The sequence below is a fragment of the Cryptotermes secundus genome, unplaced genomic scaffold, assembly GCF_002891405.2.
Source record: "Cryptotermes secundus unplaced genomic scaffold, Csec_1.0 scaffold688, whole genome shotgun sequence".
In the NCBI taxonomy this organism is placed as follows: domain Eukaryota; kingdom Metazoa; phylum Arthropoda; class Insecta; order Blattodea; family Kalotermitidae; genus Cryptotermes; species Cryptotermes secundus.
Window position 1 is genome coordinate 398,866 of NW_019725012.1, and position 6,268 is coordinate 405,133.

Genomic DNA, 6,268 nt, shown 5'->3' on the forward strand with positions numbered 1-6,268 from the left:
GGTTTATACAATACGTACACTGATCCACATCCCAGAACACAGCGTTCTTCATACTCACCGCCGAGAAAACCTCAAATCTTACATAATTTAATAAATTAATATATTAATTTAATATGAAATAAGGATTGCAATTTACTGGTAGTTGCAACGTTTAAATTTGTCTGTTGACTTTAAGTGTAGGGACATAATTTTAGGTTTGAAATCTGTTAGGTATTTTCGGACATGATACGTGGAAAAAAAGGGTGGGAGGGGGAGGCAAAATTCGTTCCGGAATTATGAGTTCATTTTACGGTCTTCTTGCAAAGAAGGGATAGAAATTGGAACGATGACCTTCAGGAATTTCAAATAGACGGTCACAGGTGCACGTCAGCTTGTGCAACATTGACACATTTTTCTGAAGTGTCAACGGAAATTATAGATCAAATGGCCGATGTCACTGACTTCTGTCGAAGAACACGACTTACAAATTTTATTTGTTTGTTAGTGACTGCATTCTCTGTGGTCTAGTGGCCAGAGTTCATGGTTACAGATCCAGAGGTCCCGGGTTCCGTTCCCGGCGCTACCAGATTTTGTGAGAAGTAGGGGGTCTGGAACGGGGTTCACTCAGCCTCGTGAGGATAACTGAGGAGCTATTTCAAGGAAATAGCGGCTCCGGTCTAGAAAACCGAAATTAACAGCCGTGGGGGTCCGTTGCGCTAACCACGCGACACCCTCTATCCGCTAAAGTTGGCACTAACTTCCCCGACAAGCGGCGGTCGCTCGGTCGGTATAGTTCGCTTGCGGACTACAGGCCATGGAGTTCATTCTGACACTGCCGCATTAAATAGTAAATCATACAATGAGATTAAATAGCTGATTTGTTAGAGAGGAAAACCAGAGATCGATTTCCACAGGGGTTAGAATTTCTCCTTTCGCTAAATTGTGCACCCCTGATCTAAGGCTCTCTAAATGAATTCAAATGATACTTAGGAACATTTCTTCGGGAACAGATAAATGTTAAAGCTGTCCCACTGCACCTTGAGACTCACGACCAGTAATTTTATTTTCCAACTGAACACTTTCGGTTATAGCCCTTATGTAATATCTTCTCTGATGAAAGGATTGGTGTATCGTTTATAATTGCTGCTGGTCCTCGCCAGCATAGTCATTCTCCGATCTGAATTCCGCGGGACTCGTGACTACATTTTATTGTCTCAGATTCGAGACTTCCCCAACCTGGAGGGCCAGGTCCCCGTATTTACATGCCCCAGGAACAGGCTGGCCCAGTTATACCACCGAAACATTGGGTTCCCTTTTCTTCGCCTCCTACGACTCGCAGGGCCACGGTGGAGGCGTTCTCTGATTTTTTTTAAACTAATGAAAGTTTATTATGAAGTTGGTTTTCATAATTCATAAGCTTACATTGGATTACTCTACATGAATTCATTATGTTCACTTGTGCGTATCATGTACAGAAAGAACACAGTAATTTTGTTTTTACTGAATCCATCCTGCTTTATATATATATATATATATATATATATATATATATATACAGCCGTTACAGAATCAGATCAAGGAGTGATTTAACGAGTATTATCCTAGATTTGAAAATTCTTTATATTTTCTTATTTTACACTAGCTACTAGCTGGACGATCAAGGGGTCGGAGTTCCAGTCCCGGTGGGGTCAAGGATTTTTTACTTCTCCATGTCGTCCAGACTGACTCTGGGGTTCATTCAACCTCCTATACAATGGGTACTGGGAGCTCTTTCTTCGGGGGTAAAGCGGCCGGGGCTTTAAGCTGACCACTCACCTCCAACTAGTACCGAGGTCAAGAAAATGTGGATCTATACATCCGCTCCCCCATACGCCTTCATGGCGTAGTGTTTAATTAGTTAAGCACAGGGACAACTTCACATTTTTCTTATTTTACTGCTTATGTTTGAAAGCGTTTGGCATCGCGGCACCAATAAAAGAAGCGGGGTTCGTCATGGGAAAAAGTTGAATGCATTGTAGTATTCTGTTTTATCTAACGGGCAGTGATATCGCTTAATTCAGTTTGCCTACATAAATTGTGACAATCATGAATGTTAACGGGCTACTTATCTGCCAACGGAGTGTGTAAGCATTGAATCTGGATTGGATATCCGAGGGGCAGAGCAACATGGAATATATAATGTATTATTTTCAGTTATCGCAGCGCCCAGTTAGTTGAAATGATCCTGTATTTTAGCATCCTTTGCATTGCTATATCTAAAACTGTTTATGTACTGCAGAGTCCGTCAACAATACAATATTTAAGGAACAAATTGTTGCATTGTTGACGGACTGTGTAGTGCATAAAAAGTTTTAGTTGGAATAATATTGTGAAAATTGTAGACAGGCCCACTAGTTTAATGGGTCTCTGATATTTTAATCTGATAACCTTACTTTATAAGGAAAGATAAGTTTATGATGTCATGTGCACGTGACCTTCGTGTCTGTCCAAATTCTTAAGTTTAAAAGCACTGTAAATGGTGGGTTATCATAAATTTTTCTGAGCAAATCATTCCATTAGAGGTGACATCTTGGTCAGTGCATGTTCGTATATCGTAGAGAATTAAGCAAAATTTGTTACAGATAACTTCTTGCAAAATGTAACCTAGCACAAGGAAATGTTTACCGGGCGAAATTTCTATCTAACATTCTGTTTGATGACAGTAAATAATTATCCATTGAACATGTAATTTGACATGGACGAACATCATGAATATCCCTACAAATTCTGTATAAAATATTATTTACATAAAAGTAACGCAGAGAGTGTTCATTCCCAGACAAACATATTTTACTGGGAAGGACGATATGCAGTAGCATAAGATGTAATTACACACGAACCGGTGCAATGTGGCAGTAACAATTGATGAACAACTGCCTGAAGATGGCCTTGTAAGGCCGAAACATGTTGCAATTAAATGTGATTTTAAAGGCATTTTAAAATAAAGGAAAGACTGTGAACGGTTTGTGTTCCATTAAAAACGGAAATGAGTGAACACGTGATACAGAGGTACAGTTGCAAGCAGAGTTTTCTGTGCGGTCCTTGCCGATGTTGTATAACTAGAGGCAATTGCAATTGTTGAGTGAGTTCGTGTGGAGGCGGGGTCGAATACCTTCACCGTAACCCCGCGAGTCGTAGGAGGAGAGGAAAAGGGAACCCAATGCCTGGGGGTATACTTGCCGGGACCTGGCCCTCAAAGTTGAGAGTGTCTCGAATCTGAGACAGTAAAATGCAGTCGTGAGTCCCGCAGGACTCGGACCTTAGAATGACTGCGCTGGCGAGGACCAGCAGCAATTATAAACAACATATCCATCCTCTCGTGAAACACGCTGGCGGGCCGTACTCACTTCGTTTCATGTGAGACATGGCTAATTAATAGCGGACTTCGGATGCGAAGAAGGAAATGATCTAGTGCGAGCTTCTATAGTTCAAATAGGGCAGTTTGCTCAAAATTAGCCCCAAAAACTCCGTGGCCTGTAGTCCGCAAGCGAACTATACCGACCGAGCGACCGCCGCTTGTCGGCGAAGTTAATGCCAACTTCTACGGATAGAGGGTGTCGCGTGGTCAGCGCAACGGATCTGCACGGCCGTTAATTTCGGTTTTCTAGACCGGAGCCGCCATTCCCTTGAAATAGCTCATCAATTATCCTCACGAGACTGAGTGGACTCCGTTCCAGACCCACTACTTCTCAGAAAATCTAGTAGCGCCTGGAACCGAACACGGGACCTCTGGATCTGTAGCCAGGAACTCTAACCACTAGACCACAGAGAGTGAATGGAAATGGTGCCAATTGGAAACAACTTGCGGAATGACCTGAAACAGATAGGCACACTCTTTGAAAGTTCCTGGATGAACAAGCGCTATTTACCAGGTAACTTTACAATTATACAGCACCATACAAGGATATGAGTGACAGCCTTCAACCGATCAGCGCGAAACCGGGACAGGAAGATGTTTCGTAAGCAGAACACGAACAAACGCCGAAAGAGAAACAGAAATTCTGAAGATGAGTGCTGAACCAAGAAACAGAAGAGGCCACCTCCAAATTACCAAAACCCGTGGCCGCTGGCCACTTATTCACTCACTCATGGAGCTGAGCCCTTCTGGAGGAGCCGCCAATTCTGCAGTTACTTGAGAACTTCCCAGCATTTTATGGAACCCAAAGGTTCATTACCGCGTTCACAAGAGCCTTCCACTGGTCCCTATCGTGAGCCATATCAATCAAATCCACATCATCCCTTCCTATCTCTCTAAGATCCATTTTAATATTGTCCACCCACCTACGCCTTTGTTTTCCCAGTGCTAACTCAGATACTTACCTATGGAAAATGTGGAGTCGGGTAGCGAAGGAAATTCCACTAAAACACCTGGACCAATGAGAGTACAGGAAAAGGTAGGCCAACATAATTAGTCTCCGATCCTGTGACGTCTCAAAAGAAATTGGGAAAGGCCTGTGGATTTTATGACATTCAAAATGAATGTCTCCGTCATCTTCCAATAAGACCTCTCGTGCATTTAGCATATTTATTCAAACACTGCCTTCGGCTTTGTCGTTTCCCGGCGTCTTGGGAGGTAGCAAATTCATAATTCTACCGGAACTTGGCGAAACTAAAAATGACCCCCAAAACTTAGGTCCGATCAGCCTCTTGTCCACTGCGGGCAAACTACTCCGTGGTGGAGAAACACTCTTTTACAGTAGTACCGTTTCTCGCACTGGATACCTGATTATGGAAAACTTGATTTGCAGGTGCATGAGGCTGGCGAGCGGGGGACGTGGTAGCGTAGTTGGTTGAGACATTATGCTACAAGCCGGAAGGTCGCGGGCTCGATTCCAGGTGAGTTCAGTGAATTTTTTCAATTGACTTAATCCTTCCAGCCGCACTATGGCCCTGAGGTCGACTCAGCCTCTAACAGAAATGAGTACAAGGAATCTTCCTGGGGGTAAAGGGCGGTCGACGCGTGAGGCTGACAACCTCGCTGCCATCTGTAAGCCGATTATCTAGAGAAAATGTGGGAGTCTCGACGTCTCACAACCCTATGGGCCTTCACGACCTCTTACAGGGATAGCTTCACCTTTTAAATTTTAAAGACTACTTCATCTAGGGCTTAAATGAACTTGTATAAATATATTTTGATTTTTTTGACAGTCTTCGATGAAATTCGATATATCAAATTCTACTACATCAATATTACCTTGTGTAGGCTAATTTTCATTCACTTCAATTCATTTAAAGGTCCACATTAAGAGCTCAAATTTCATAAATTATTCGCCTAAGAGAAAAATATCTTGAATTAAAATTGTAGGCAATCATAAAATCTCTTCATGTTTATCTTCTACACTATTTGCACAAACTCACCGATTTCGAAAAGTCACTAGCAAAGTAGCAGTACTTAAGATGGGGCGTGTCACCGAGAGTATTATCCAATATCCTGTTCAATTTCCATGTATATACACTCGAAAACTGATCTACAATTAATACTGGCCAACACTTATCGAGCACAAATCTACGTTGATTGAATTCAGTTAAAGGCTTATACGTCCCAAAACAGAAATGAGCTTGAAACAATGGATGTGTAAATCAAATATGTAGTGTTCAATCACAGTATAAGGAAAAATAATACCACCCCCCCATAATGCATCACGTCATATGCCTTGTCTCTGTATTTACTTAATTTTGTAATTTGCCTAACACCCCTTCTTTGTGTTCGGGAGGCATCACTCTCAATTCTGAGGCCGGTGTCCGGATATCCCAACCGAGATTTTCTGTGGTTTTCCTCAGTCTCCAGACGAAAATATTTGTCACGTCCTATCTAATCCTAGCCCTTCCAAATTCTCCATTCACGTGAGAATATCTATGCTGTCGTAGCGCCTTTAAACCCACTGTCACTAGCCAATCATAAGCATCTGCAAACGGAACTGCATAATATAAAAAGCACCTTTAAGTAAGTTAAGTAACACAGAAAATGATCTCTATATTATTTGGTGGAATGTCTAATAGTCATGTTTGGGAGTCCCTGGTCCTCAGATTCACTGGGCTAAAATTCACTTTGACAAGGCATTTCTTTACAACTCCTTTAAAACTAGGAAATACTTTCTTCTCTTCGGAATAAAAATAGATTTACTCAACTTTATTAAATTCGTTCTCATAAAAATATTTAGAATCAGAAGTATATATATATGAAATATATTACTCTCCTGAGATATGCTACATTTTATCGGACGCAGGTAGGAAGCAGTGCAGAGAAACG